Source organism: Uloborus diversus, chromosome 8, assembly GCF_026930045.1.
Source record: "Uloborus diversus isolate 005 chromosome 8, Udiv.v.3.1, whole genome shotgun sequence".
Classification (NCBI taxonomy): Eukaryota; Metazoa; Arthropoda; class Arachnida; order Araneae; family Uloboridae; genus Uloborus; species Uloborus diversus.
The window spans coordinates 64,850,168-64,866,570 of record NC_072738.1 but is presented as its reverse complement, the minus strand read 5'-3'; positions in this window follow the sequence as shown (position 1 = coordinate 64,866,570).

Below are 16,403 nucleotides of genomic sequence, written 5' to 3'. Positions count from 1 at the left end.
CAACACCTAATTTGTTTCGTACATTCTGTGTTTTTAAAGAAGTCTGGTTACAGTCTTCAAGACATTTATTTTAAACCCGTAATAACAGATAAAAAGAGAAAGGAATGAAATTGTTTAACATCAGGTGTCATCAGGTAAATTCAACTTTTCCTTTCGCGTAAAATGTAACTTATGTTACTTGGGTTGAAATAACGAATATCAAAATCGGATAAATAGTTTAGGCTCTATGGTAGAACAGCCGTAAATACAAACATACATATACTGCTGAAAGCATAACCCTTCCTGTTGGCTTTCCATAGTCGGGTAAAAATTAAATTGGTTTAAAGTAATAGACTTGAGCCTCTCTAATTTCTCAAGAAAGCTCCAGCAGCAATAGAGCAAGAACGAAGCATATTCTTTGCATGCAATTAATGATTCGCAAAGCTGCTGTTATACTACGCGAGACTTGTCAGCAGGAACAAAACATATTCCTTGCCTGTATCTCCTGCTTCGCAAAGCTGCTACTGCTATTCAGGGACTTACTTCGTTCCATTGGGAACTTAAGTCAATCCGACCAGTCCGCATTCTAGTTGAAACCGATACGCTTAATAATTGCTCTTATTCAATCTTTAAACTGGTAGAAAAAAAATATTTACACCAGTAAAAAGTGTGAATTCAAGCATCTTTCGGCAATTCAGGAAACTTTCTTGCGAAGATACTTGTTTTACGGGGAAATAGGCAAAAACCTCCGAAATCCCGAAACATTCCCCGGAAAAAACCAGTATAAAGTTTCAGAATTTTTTTTACAGTGCTCCTGTGATGAACAAACGAAGTGGAGAGTCAGTGCAGTCGCTGTTTTCAAGTGTTTTGCTAACTAGCGAGAAATGCCGTTTTTTTTGTCAATTTTTAAGATCAATATTTTCGACTTCCCTCAAAAAGTCTACAACTGACATCACTGTACTGATGGGTTCCGTAACATTGTCTTGCTCTTCAGAAATATCCAAGTGTAAGTACGTTTCGGGATTTATAAAGTTTGGATGTTCAATGTCAGTATTTACATTGTTTAAACACATTTCTGCAGCGTCTTCTGCAGTGACACGACGTAAATCATCTTGAATCTTTTCTTTCCGCTGGTTCATGAGCTTGATACTATAATTCCGCTGTAGCGATCATAAAAGAGTGCGTTCGGCTACAAATGCTTCTTTAGCGCTGGTCATAGCCCGACAACTATTTTTCCTCAGATCAAAACGGAAAGTGAGCTACCAGCAAACTGTTATAATATGCTTCAGGATCAGAAACGACTGTGTAGTATCGTGTTTGTAACACGGCAGATATATTACACCTTCGCTCCTAAACTTAAGTCATCCTCGTTTCGTGGGCGGTTTTCATATCAGTCGAAGACATTTTTAAAAGGTTTAGGACTGTCAGCGTCGAGTCGCAGCACCCTGCACCCTTCTTGTAGTTTACAATTACAGTGAAGTACCGTTTATATGTTTTTGAAGGGACTGCCTGAAAAAAGCGTACAAATGAAAAAAACGTACAATAGGTATAAGTTAATGTGTATTAGACTCTGCAGGGATCAATTTAAAAAACGTATAATTGGTAAAAACGTCTAAAAGAGAAACTTATAAACGGTTCACTGTATTAGCAAAGGCACATTTTCTTGAGCAGTCCTTCAACTTTAAATGATGTAACCTGTACGCACATTCCTATGCCGACACCTACCATACAGACTTGACAAGCACACATTTTAGTTCAGTATATTAGAATGGTAAATTAAATTATAATGTTACTGTATAAAACCGGAAGACAATTTAGATTATTAAAGATTGCTCGTATTTAATATGACTATAATAATAAGCAACGCCTAAATAGTTTCTTACATTCTGTTTTTTTTCCGTAGTATGGTTACAGTTTTAATACATTTATTTAAAACCCGTGCTAAAAAGAGAAAGGAATGAAATTGGTTAAAATCAGGATTTATAAGGTAAAATGGATTTTTCTTATTGTTGAAGTCGGTTAAAATATAGCCTATGCTGCCCGGGTCAGAATTACAAAACGAACGACACCTTTTTTTTTAATCAAAATCGGATGAATAGTTTCGGCACTGCAGTGGAACAACTGTAAATACAAACATGCATATACTGCTAAAATTACAACCCTTCCTTTAGGCTTTGCCGTATTCGGGTAAAAAAGAAATACTGGAAAAGCATATAGCTCAAAATTTAAATTTTAAAAGCAGTTTAATATTGAGTAGTGTTTACACAAGTTGCTGATGTGAATAAAAATACTTTCTCCCCCCCCCAAAAAAAACGTAGATTTTTCCTTTTTTTTTTATTTGACTTAGGCTTTATTTAAAAGTTTCGTACCTATGCATCATCGACGTATTTTTGTTATCTATTTTAATCTTCTACTATTTTGCTTTTCCGCAGTGTACAGCATCTACGTCAAGAAATATAAGGCACGCAGAATTTAAAAATATAAGCAGATAGTTATCTACAGAACATATTGAATACTTTTGCATTTTAGACTCTTATTCATAAGTACCAAGATGTTAGAAAAGGTATAAAATAAACTTGGTCTAGCTAATACTGAACTTGGAGAAAAATACTACTTGAAGAACAAAATTGAAAATCATTCTTTTTCGAACAAAGCACCCGAAAGTCCTATTTTTGCTCCAGAAGATACATGTTTCCGCGGGAAAAATGTAGTAAATTCTATAATAGTGGAAGTTCCAGAAAAATTGGCTTTTCCTACCTCTGGCGTCGCATTAGAATTCTCTCAGCGTTAGAGAAATAATTTCGGTCTGTGCCTCCTTGATTCAGTGTATTTTCTATCTTTGAATTTATTTTCCTTCTATTGGCAACATATATATTTTGTGAAAGACTGAAATGTGTTTTGCTTTACGATGGAATGTCCGTGCTAATAAACTTTGATCAGTTCTCAGGTATAAAGAATGAAGTGAAGAAATTTTTTTTGTTGCAGTAAAACCATTATTTCCAAACCCTTTTTTTCATAATGAGTTATAATTAACTGTCTTTTCAATGAAAATATCTGCATTATGAATTATTTTCACCATCCTCCTTTACTGAACGATTAGCTAAATTCGTATGTAAAATATATTTATTACGTAAAAAATACCACCTGTAAATCTTCAAAGGATAATTGAAACTTCAAATTTTAAGGTGTAATAAATTAATATTCAGAAGGTAACCGAAGGTACTTGCTCTGAAAGATAGCCAAGCATGCGTTTGCCATCAGAGAGTTTGTTTTCTTACGTTAAGCAATAAGTTTATAAACTGGGCAGAAAATACATAGTACGATCCAAAAGTAATGAGCCTTCGTTTAAAAAGACAGATCTGTTGAGCTGATCGGTACAGCTGTCTAATAGTTTTAAAACTAGGCACCTCCTGCAACAATGTTCTTCTATTGGCGGATTTTCCATGACTCAAAGGCATCCGTCAAGTCCTGTTTCAAGATATCTGCAAGGGCTGCCTTGACATGTGCTTGGATGTCCTCGATGGAGTCGAAAAGTTTCCTTTTCAGCACTGATTTTAATAGTGGAAACAAGAAGAAGTTAGGAGGCCACAAGCCCGGACTGTTGGAAGACTCATGCAACACGGGAGAGATGACTTGGACCTTTTTCAGTCAGAACTCTCGGCACAAGTTTCGCGCTGACTTTACACATGTGCTACATCTCCGCAAGAATGCGTTGCATCGTTGTTTCCAATAAGTCCATAGCTTTTGCAACTTGGTAGAGACTCAAACACCATTCCGTGTTCAAAAATTCACACACTCGCTGCACATTTACGTCAGTAGGGGCCGAGGACAGGCCTCCAGACTGGGGTTCGTCAGTCACCATTTCCCTGCTTTACGAAAGGCCTCGTGCGACTTTTCTACTTGCGAATAGAACAGATACTCAATCTCAAACGCCTGTTGAAGCAATGTGAACGTTTGGGAGGGAAATCGGAAGCAAAACTTAATCTCTTTACGTTCATACGAAGTTTCCATATAGCCGCATCGCGCACCACCGTATATGGGATACTGTTAAAGCTGATGGCACAGCTCCGAAAGCTGGGAGACAACTGTCCTCGTTGCGCTGTAAAGCCAACAACCCTAAACCTGGAGCGAGCTGCAGGGTGTGTATGCGTCAGTATAACGTCAGCTTAATTATTTTTGGATCGTACCATGTATTATTAGCAATATTCAATTTAAGCAAGTCTTTGTTTACAGACATGTATTTTGGGGTTAACAGGAACTTAAAATGTTATTTGATACAAAATATTTCACAAGTTTCGGGAAAAAAAAGTTATAAACACCTCTATTTTTTCCTTTTATGTCTGCAATGAGAAGACCCTGGTGAAGTAATTCGTGTATTCAATGTGTATTAATTACAGTGCCATACTACAAAACTGAGATTTTAGAAAAAACATTGCTATTTTAAAAAAAAAAGTTTTTGAAAGGGTATGGTTTCTGAATATAATCGTGGATGATGATAGTTTTTAAACATGAATAATTCCACCCAATTTAGTGTGCATTACTGAATATTCTATAAATTCAAACTTTTTTCCCTCACACTGTAAAAACGATTCAGAAACGTTCCCGGAAAATAATAGGCAGCTAATGTGCCCAATTTCAGTCAGTAACATATCTTATAAAAACCAGGAACGTTTTCTGATAAAAGTCAGTAACCTTTCTGAAATATTAAGAAATCTCCCCTATTAAATTCAGTTGTAAACTATCTAGAAAGATTAAATAGGTTTAATTCATTTGATTAGAACCTTCCTGATTTACCATGAAAGCTCCAAAAATATTAGAGCAACCACGGCCACGCTACAATTGCAAGCAAGAATCAAGCATATTTCTTGCCTGCAATTCCTGCCTCGCAAAGCTGTAGTACCCAGGGACTTATTTGCTCCCATTGGAAGCTTAGTCAATCCGGAAGGACCATAAACAATCTGAAGCCGATACACTTAATAAACACGCTCCGTCAATATTTAAACTGGTAGCAAAAAATATTTTTCACACCAGTGCAAGGTCTGCATTCGTGCATCTTTTAGGAATTCAGGAAACTTTTTTGCGAGGATACTTGATTTTTTGGGGAAATAGGTGAAAACCTTTGAAATCACGAAACGTTCCACGGAAATAACCAGTAACGTTTCGGAATTTTTTTACAGTGCACCGTACGTTGTATTTTCGTGCATAAATCGTACTATCACGCAATTGTTCGTACCTGGATGCATCTACGCATAGTACAACTTAACTTTCAATCAAATATCACTTCCACCAAGTGGTTTCAATGTTAAATTCATTCCTCCGTACGCGGTGCATACTTACTGCTTCCTTTATATCTCCGTTTGGTGGCTGTGTTACAACTGCAGTCATTCTGTCGCGGGAAATGGTAAAGGCAATGAAGAATCCATATAGACATACCATATACAAATTCGACAAGGAAGAACTAATACGCATTCCCATTAGAAATTCTTTTGACATATTTAATTGAAAAATGCATTCACATCGCAATTCCCATTGAATAATTTTTAGAAAAGCGGTTAGCAAATTAAAATATATTGAATATGTTTATTTTCTCAACAAATATTCATTATATTTTGGGACTTTTAAACCACAATGATGTCATCTGGAAAATAAAATGTAGCATAATGATAAGTTTTATTAATGTGTGATGAGAAAAGTTTCTATAATAGGAATAAAAAGCAATTTTGTCGCTTCTTAATATTTTTCATCTCAGTGAAACAGCTCGAAAGACAAGATTGATTCTTGCTCGAACTGAGCCATTCCAATTTTACACTGGAGAAACCTATGAGACACATTCAGATGTGCGAATCGAAATTGTTCATTTCACGCTCTCTGAAGGACATGTATATGGTGCAAGCAAAAAGTACGCGAATCTGCACGCATTTCAAAATAAATGCAGTCTTATTTTTCCAAAGACGTTTGTTAAAACCGTGAGGAATGAGAATATGTTTTTATTTTTCTTTCATTTTTGGTGCACCGTAAGCACTTGATGAAGATTTATGGGGGAAAAAGAATACTGGAATAAAAGGGACAAAAATGCACAAAAACTGTGTAATTACTAAACTTTATCAAATTTACGGAAATTTTATAAATAAAAACATCTTGAAAGAAATCCTTTGATAAAGACACTGAAAACCTTGAAGCACTTTTTCAAAAGGGGCATTCTTTTTACAACACTTAAAGCGCACTTTTTTGGAAGTTTTCAGAACACTAATGAGTATAAGTTACAGAAAATGTGCTTGATTCATTACGCTTTTTTAACGTTTGTGAAAGCTTATATGCACATTTATTGAACACTGGCACATGTCCTCTCTTTTGGGACCCTTTTTAGAGCATTTTAGGAACCGATCCAATTTTTTTTCAAAATATTTTGGTTTTTACATTTTTTTTTTTTGTTCAACATTCTTGCGTAGCAGTTGTCAACCTCAGGGAGATGAGCGGGAGAACCAAAGATGGACATTCTTTATCAACACACTCACTACGCAAGAAAAAACAAAATCTCTAGTAGTATTATGTTGCAGAACTCCATCCTCTGGTAGTTGAAGAAAGCTGTTAACATTACGTTCTTATAAAGAAAGAAAGTAATGATTTATGTTCCCAATCCACTTTCAAATATGCTTCCAATATGTTTTTTAAAATACTCTTACAATATGTTCTCAAATATGCCCCGAAGCCCATATTTGCTAAATATTCTAAGCACGACGTATTGAGAGCCCATTTTAGTTCATATTCAGGAAATTAGAATAATGTTTTCTGAATTAAAATACTCCAAAAATTATCCCTTATGAGTACTGCGAATATGAAGTGCATATGTTGTAAGTGGTACGCCTGTGCCGTTAACCATACCAAGGTGTCCTTAGTTAAGATGATCTTAAAACGAATGACGGATTTTGCAGACGTTAACTTTAATGTAAAAATAATAGTTTAAAAAACTAAAAAAGCACGCTTTAGTGGCAAAATGAACTAAAAAGTTAAAAATAATCTTTGGATGAAAAGTATAAAAAGTAATTGACCAAACACTTAATTTTACTGTAATAGAAAAAAAGCGTAGGGGCTGTCAATTTACATTTTTGCATGGATAACAAGTGGAAGAAATTTAAGACAACTGATAAGACCCTCCCCGCCCCACGCTTTTTTTCTATTACAGTAAAATTAAGTGTTTGTTCAACTACTTTATATACTTGTTATTCAAAGATTATTTTTAATTTTTTAGTTCATTTTGCTAATAAAGCGTGTTTTTTTAGTCTTTTCAACTATTATTTTATTTTTTACTTTTTAGTTCATTTTGCTACAAAAGCGTGCTTTTTTAGTTTTTTATAAACTATTATTTTATTTTCAAATAAGATTTAGGTACTAAATATTGCTAACACTTGTAACTCTTAAATGAAACCTTTGTGCGTGTGCTCGATTTTTATAATGGAATGTATCTTAGTATTCTATTGCATTATTTGCATCAGACATTTTGAATGCTTTCTGGTAAATTCATGTGCAAACATTGTTACACTTCGCAGCTCTGATTTGTACGTTGTAAGTAATTCTAATAAGCCATTGGCTTTTTGTCCAATGGAAAGTTGGACCCACAAACATACAAGTTAAGCTAATAAAAACGTGTAATTAGAATAAACTAATAACTTATCGTTAATAAATTAGTTTGATTATAGAATATTGCATTTTCATCGAGTCTGCGTTTGCATTCCGAATTTTAAAAGAATCCGATCACAAAAAATGGGTGAAAGTTGAGTTGCAAGATTATAAATTTAATTTCGGTGTAGACGGGATTAGAACGCTTGCCCAATGATTCCCGGAGGTGGACGTCAGCGAAGACCCGCGCCTTAGACTGCTCGACCACGACCACTCATAAAGTGGCGGAATGTACTAACACTAATAAGCCACTAGCTCTTAATTCAAAGGAGAGTTACTCACAAAAATATAAGTGAAGCTAATAAAAGCGTGTTAATAAAAAGAAGGTACTGGAATACTTACAATGCTCATGAAAGAACTTAAAATGATATTAGTTCAGCAGTAGAAAGATTGTGGTAAAAATACGGTGCTATATATATGCAAGTTTGCATAATACACCCAGAAATCAGAAAAGTAGTAAAGTCATACTAGTTGACCCGTGCGGAACTCCGCACTACGCTTCGAATAGTTTCACATGTGGCGTTTCTCCTTTTAAAAATTTCAAAGAAGAACATTATGATGAAGAATCGAAAAAAGTAAACGGATTTAAGTAAGCGGAAAAAAGGAAAGGCACAAAAGAAGGCATGTAATTTAAAGACATCAGCGACAAAACCTCGTTAAATAAATACAACGTTGTTATGATGTAGTTTTTGCTCACTTTTTGGTTATACGTATTTTCAATGCAAACATAAATATCATTAAAAGTGTGACTGAGTGACTTGTGAAAAAGCAGTTGTTGTGCATGTGAAAAAACGGGTTGCAGCAAATACAATCCTGCCTACGTGAGCCTGTGACAGAAAAAAGGGGCATAAAAGAGATATGCATTGGCACGGATTCGAACCGGCGCCATTCTGACTGTCAGCATGACACTCCAACCAACCGAGCAACTTTGCCTTCGTTTTCGAGAGCTATTCATTGAAGCAATGTGTAATAAAAAACAGCCAAAAAGCTTTTTGCCCAAAAAAAAAAAAAGACCATGCTTCTATGTTTTGTCATTAGCCAGCTGATACGCTTTAAAATTATTTGAGGAAGAACACGCGTAGCGATTGAAACAAACATTCTAGAGAAATAATATATTACATTGAAAGTAAATGTTTTTATTTTTGAAAGTTGATACAATTTCCCATAGCAGACTGCTTTAACCGTTACGGCTTGAATGCCAGCACATGTTTTTTTATTAATCGAACACTTAAAATTCAAAACCAAAACCAGTTGAACTGAATCCGTTTTTTAAGTGTAATTTTTCGAAAGTAGAAAAATTTAATTTTTTATTCCGCCGAAAGCAGGGGATAAGAAAAGGATTTCTTATTTTTGAAGTTGATAATAAATTTAATGTTTTACATCGTATTCGAATAAATAGTTAAAGGTTTAGTGGGTGAGACTCGTAATTTCAATTCGGCGTAGTAGTTTTTTATTTTTACAAAAGGTCGAACACTGCTAACAGCAAAATCTACATTTCAGCATACAATGAATAGTTTTTCTGCACAAATTGGATTCCCTTGAGGCCTGAATTTTTTAATCTAATTTTTTTATGCTTACATTATGTTTAATAATCTGAACGGAGTTAAAGCTTAAAAAAAATAAAGAACACCCTTTGATTAATGGTCAATTTATCTGAAAAATAACTGTAGCCTGCATAAAAGAGTTGAAATGCCAAGGAGCATTCCCGTCGCGTTTATGTTATTGCCTTACGTGTGTTATCTGTTGTAATGAGTATTGTGAGGCTCTGAAAAGTTGAGCTTCGACTCTGACAATGTTCACCCCTGTTTCGGTAAATAAAGAGCGGTGATTGGTGCTAAATTGAGCCGAGAAACTTTCTTAGTAGTTTTCCAAAAATATTCCAACTAAAATCCGAGCCAATAAGACGTCTATTTTTCACTAAACTCCTCTAAAACAGGTAAACATAGTCATGGTCATAACTCAACTAACCAGAGCTGTACTATACATGTAATGGTAACATTAATCTGTAATGCGTAATATTAATCTAAATTAGCTATAATGGTGGACCCGAAGTTCAGCCATTTAATAGGTTTAATTGTGATTTTTTTTTTTTTCGCCACGAGCGGTGCAAAAAATTGGAAATTGTATTAGAATTTTGAATTAAAAAAAAAATTTGCATAAGAACTAAAGGCTGCATCAAGTTTATGCAAGAGCAAGGGGCGTTTCCGAAAAATTAATTTTACAACCGTAGGTTTTGTTTTTAAAAATTTATACAATTTGTTATCGCAGGCTGCTTGAACCGCAATGGCTTAGATGGCAGCACATGCTCATCATTTAAACGATCGGATAAAATACAAAATCAGTTGAACTATGTTCGTTTTTTAAGCGCAGCTTTTCGAATGTAGTAAAAATGTGACTGGCTATTTGTTTTTTGCCGAAAGAATGAAAAAAAAAGAAGATATTTTACCCGTTAAGATATTAGTAATTTTGATGCTTTACTTCGTATTCTAATACATATTTATAAGTTAACTAAATGAAAAGTGTAATTTCAATTTGGGGTAGTAATTTTTTTTTTTTTTTTTGTCCAAAGAGTCAAAAATTGTCATTAGAAGATCTACATTTAAGTATACCATTTTTTATCTAAACAAAAATTATTCCATTTTAGTCTGAAATCTTAAACCTGATACTTATAATATTTTCGCTTACATCATGCTTTATTTTTCTGACCAGAACCAAAGCTTTAAAAACAAAACAAAAACCTCACAATTAAGTGTCCAGTGAGCTACAGGTTGCATCAACTTTTCGTAATATCGAGGAGCGTTCCTATCACAATTATTTTAATCCCTCACTTGTGTTATTTATTTTTTTATAATTGTCCATGTAAAGCATGATATTTGTCTAATTTTTCGATGCAGATCATCCGGGACGGGGCCCGAACACTCATTCTCCTGGTTACCAGTCGAACGCTCTGCCGACCAAGCTATTCTGCGCTGCCGATCATAGAGCAAGTTAAACTTATAAATTTAACCGAAAACCTCAATCTGGTGCTTTAAAACAGGTTTTTTTTAACAGAAAAAATAATTTTTAGATTTTGGGTCTATTTTTTGTCAGTAACCTAAACGATAAGCTTTAAAATGAGAGGTAAATCAAAGAATTCGATCAAGAATTGAGGAAGATCTCGCGTAGAAACCAAAAACAGGCTACAGAAATAATGTATAAGGATAACAAAGACGAAACTCTCTTAACTATTTGGCTATTAAATGTGCTGGGAAAGAAATAAAGGAGTTATCTGACATAGATTACGTTCTTTAAAACTACGTAAATTAAATTTTGACAAGGGTCCGTCTACAAAGTAAAACAATTACAAACTCTGAATTTTCAATTAAGAACCTCTATTTGTACTACATTAATGAGTTTACAAGGTTAAAAGCAGCTAAGATACCAAATTTCATTGCAGTCCGAAAAGTAGAACATTCGTAGCGAAAAACAATTTAGGGACCGCCATCACATTTAAAGGGTACTTTCAAGATCAAAGTTTATCGCTCAATGCAATGTAAAGTGATGACAGGTTAAGTGAAGTGATCACTTTACCTGTCTCCCCTGTATGCGTTTGTCACTGCCTCTCGTATTAAAAACTGACATTGCAAAAAAATATAGAGAAGTCGGGGTATCTTGCCCCGTCAGATAAGTCGCTCCAGTAACTGTATTTCACAATTTCAAAAATAGAATCCACCCATGTCGAAATTTTTAAGATTATCTGTGTATAAAGAAGTTTTATACATATAATACAGCCATTTTTTGTGGATTTTTAGGGGTAATTACAGCGTTATAGCAAAGTGAAAAATAAGAGCGACACTTTTTAACCCTTGAACTAAAATAGTACTTTTAAGAATTTTGTTAAACTAACTAGCGTTCCAATATTCTGTTAAATTACCTGTTTATACAGTCAGAGAATATCATAAAGAAGGCTCTTACCGTTGATTGCAGCAAAATTGGATTGATGTTTGAACAAGACGGGGTGGGGCGATTAACCTTGACAAAAAGGTAATATGCCCCACCTGATTACAGATTATTTGCTGCACTGATGACTCGACAGGGTAATGTGCCTCACATTGAATATTATTTACTTGTGCGTGATATAAATCCAAGATTTATTTTCTGTTGCCAGAAAACTATAGGATCGCAATCGTATCTGCATTAGGGAGTTTTTATTTTTAAATGTTAAAGAAAAAATACTTGAGTACGTTTAGTCACAATATTAAAAAAAAAAAAAAAACTCACAAAGCTTACAAATGTTTGAAAAACTAAAAACTACGACGACAATTTTTCTGGATTGGATAACTCTTTTCTGAGGTTTACATTTTTTCTGTTTTATGAAGCACAACATTCGGATTATTTAATTGCCAAAAACGTTATTTCAAATTATTGGTATCAAAATACCTGTGAGTCGCTACCCCTGTCAGGGGCGTATATAAGGGGAGTGTTATGAGGACATGATCGCCCGCCCCCCTAAACTGTCGAATATATTATCCGTCCCCATTGTGTTCTAACACTTAATCAATAAAATATTAGCGGTTTCAATTCTCCATTTTTTAAAGTGAATATTTAAACTTCTAATTCTTTTCATTGTTGATAAAATTAGTTACTTACGTTTTTGTTGTGTCAGCTAGCTTATTTCTGGCCTTTTTATGTCTTTTATTGACACCCAAGCGATTTTAGAAGAAAATCGCACCTAAAACCGTAAGCTGGTTTATGGGGGGGGGGGGTCATTCTTCACGATGACCTTCCACCTTAAAATTAAGGTCTGTATCCGCCATTGACCCTAAGTATGGGATATCGAAGCATTTCCCATTAGGTTGCAACATTTTTCTTACTTTTCAGAAGTATAAAACAGTAATGCCTCTAACATACGCTATAGGCGGGACCGAGAAAGCAGCGTGCAATTTGAGTTTACGTAAGCCGGAGACCGTATTTTACATTCATTTATCATCCGTTATAGTTATAATAAACAAGTATTAATTTCGTAAAATTAAGATTATGCGAGTGAGGCTAACGTTTGGCACCACTGCGCGTTAAAAAACGCCCTGAGAACATATTAAAAGTTTCACCGACAAAATTAATTCAATTAATTAGTCCAAGGAATTATTGCGTACATGAGAATGAGGCAACACGACCAGCTCTTATGCAAGGAGAATAAAAATATAAGAGACGCTTACAAAAAAACTGGTAGCTACCCGTATTCGGAGTTCAAACGAATGATATATAAAAGTTTAATATCTGGTTAATTGATAATTAATCGACAACATATTTTAATTAGTAATATTTGTGTATGAAGCACAATGAAGCCGCTAAAGCATTCGTGAAATGCATTCTGTCTTTGTCATGTGATAAAAATTAAGAGATCTCGTAATTCAGACGCTGTGTAGTTCGGGATAATATACGTCGGTTAAGTTAACATACAGTTTAAAAACTTTTAAAGAAGAAAAAAAAAAGCATAATTTTCGTTTTCCTTTTAGCGATGCTACTTGCAAATGATTTTATCTCTAAAAGTGTGTTATTTAAATTTATTTCTAAGAAATTGTCTTTAAGTTTTTATTTTATCAACAGATCCTGTTATTATGTTACTTTTTGAAACTTAATGAAATTTGATTTTGTATGTCTCGCGTTTACAACAAATGCATAGTAAATTGAAAAAAAAAATCTATAACTGAGTAAAATAATTTTGAAAGTGTCGAAATATACGCTAAAAATCACAGTAGATATCTTTTTCTAATTTCTAAATTTATTATGTGTTACAAACATTATTACGCATAAATAAAATGCATTAAGAATTTTGTTTTTGTGTAAATTAGCAATTATTGCGTAGCTCGTATTATGATTTATTTTATTTGCATTAATTAACTGTTAATACTTTTTTGCTTGTTATAAGAAATTTGGTAACATTACCTCAAGTGGGGCATTTAACCTGGTGTAGTGGGGCGAATTATCTGACTATCAAGAAAATATGCCCCAAAGATGCAACTTTGTTTTTTCGCAATAAGAAATTTAATTCGTAGTTTTTGGTCATAAAAAATTTTACACAGCGTCTCAACCGATATTAAAAGAGGCTGGAAGTAATATTTTTTATTTCTTGTCATTATATTTTTTTTTAAATAATGTTTCTGCCTAGGTGAGGCGAGATTGCCGGACTTACTCTATGTATATAAATGCTCCTGGAAAAAAAAACTAATTTCTTCCAGTACTGTATTCTCCCTTATTCTCCCAGTATTCTTCCTGTACCTGAAAAAAAAATCCGAAATAATATAAAATTTAACCCCCTTCATGAAACGAGCCTGCAATCCAGAAACCTTCCCAATAAAGTCCAATTCCAATTTCAAAATAAAACAGAAACTATATGAGACAACTTAGATATCTCTAGAGTAACAGTTTGAGATTTCGTCATTGACCAAGAAGAGTCCTAGAACATGACTTTTCGGAATTTTCTTTATGTTATTTAAGACTACATTCAAATTCAATCACTGTTATTTTACAAGCTTTTTTCTTCGTCTCAAATACCTTTTGTGGAAGCCTGCTCGCTGCATTTAGTGACGCGGGTTTTTGTTTTTACTACTCTGTAATAAATTCCATTTGTTTTAGTTCATTAAAATATCCACATATTTTAAAATTATCTATCTGCAATACAATTTAAATACATTTTAACCTTCCATTTGCTTAATTATATACACGTTTTAATTTAAGTTGTATTAAATAAATAATATAGGTATGTGATAGATTTATAGCTTATGATAAGTAAAGAAAAGAAATATTGGCGACATCTCCAGATATATTTGCCTTGAGCTTTAGTCCTTTTCCTCGCAGCTCCGCAACTATCGACCGAAACAAATATTGAATATCGATGGGGCTTTTAATGAAATCGCAAACTGTTATTAAATCAGCTTTCATCGGCCGTCAAACTTCCGGGGAAAATTAAATTATTTCTGCAAACGGTGTCACTTTAGGATGTATTGGAATTGTCTAATGTCATATTTTACTCATTTCCGCTATGTGCCGAGATATTTTTAACGCCTCTATTAGCACATTCTACAGATTGAAACTCATAAATATGTGTCAAAAATTTAGTCACCCGCATTTTCATGTTTTGTATCAAGAAAAATAAAGTACAATTTCTAAATTTACTATTTTAAAAATTTGAAGCTTAATGGTACTACATTTGAATGATGTACTTTTCAAGATACAAAATTAAAACATTTTAAATCTTAAAAATAAAAATAGTAAGCATGCCTTCTTTCCCGTTCATCTAATATTTTATCAAGGAAAGTTGTTTTTCAGCGGAATTAATCGCTATCTAATCTTTCGTAAAGCAACAAACTATCGTATGAATATAGGATTTGCGCCCTAATAATTCACATGTTCAAGAAGGTTTTATAACATCAAAAAAAAAAAAAAAAAAAAAAAAAAAAAGAAGAAGAAGAAGAAGAAAGAGAAAATAAAAGAATTAGTACAAGAAATTAGACAAGTATAATTATAAATAACTTTCTCTGATGCACCGTCACAGAAAGAAATCCAAACGTCATGTAAGGAGTTTCATCATTTTATAAAGCAAAATCGAATACCTTTCATTTCTAAAGTTCAATGTGTGTACCGTATGTTCGTATGGTGCTCGAACCACATCTAAACATTATTCAAGCTTATCCCATGTCCACAAACAGTACACACATTGAGCTCTGGCAATGATAGGTATTGTTCTCTGTTCAATAAAATGACTAAACCCCCAACTTTATGTCTCTTTTCACCATCTGTGACTTTACAGCCGTCACCGAAGTTATTTATAATTACATTTTTTTCTTCGTATGTATAGTACGTAAAAAACAATCATTGTACTTGATTATAAATGACTTTTGTAAATAAAATATTCTATGTCATGAATTTACAATTGCAAGTTCTCGGCAGTAACTATACAAAGGTAACAAAAAGGATAAAAAGTTGTGTGAAAAGGATATTTATTTTGCAGCTCTTTTCAGTGCTGGAAATTATATTTCACCTCTTTAAAACATACTTCGAACATTTTATCGCGAACATATTTTATTACTGGTCTTGAAACCTATATTGATATTATTTTAAATCTGATAGCGTAAATCAATATTTGGTGCTTCCTCCAAGAAATGCTTACTTTCATGAACTGTTTAATTTTATTTAATGTTTATAATAGAAGCAGTGGTTATTTTTAAAAATATATAATAATTTTAATGATATTGTTTTCACATTATAACCTCAATTATTAGTCAATTGTTTTAGAAAATTTTGCAATTTTAAACAATGCAAGCAACACACAGGAGAAATTTACGACGGTTTTCATAAAAGCATTTTATTTTCAATAATATTTTAAATAATAACAGATTTACATACATGTGTATGCTTGTATGTATATATGTATATGTATATATATTGGCGCAAAGACGTTTCTGACAACAAATATTTTAAATTGGCTTTATAATTTCAAGAAATGCTTTTTAAGCGCATGTTCGAGCAATAAGTTAGGCATAAAATAATTTAAAACTATTTAACTGTAGCAGCATGTGGCTATAATTTGTTTTTATTACAACGTATTAACTTATGACGGGCTTGATGGGGGATAAAAGTTTTTTTTATGTTCAAAAAAAAAAAAAAAAAAAAAAGCAATGTGTTTCGTGGCAATAGATGTCGAATTCGTCATCTTTCCGCAGGTAACAGAGACTTGCGAAGGGTCAATTTATTTGATTGGAATAAAA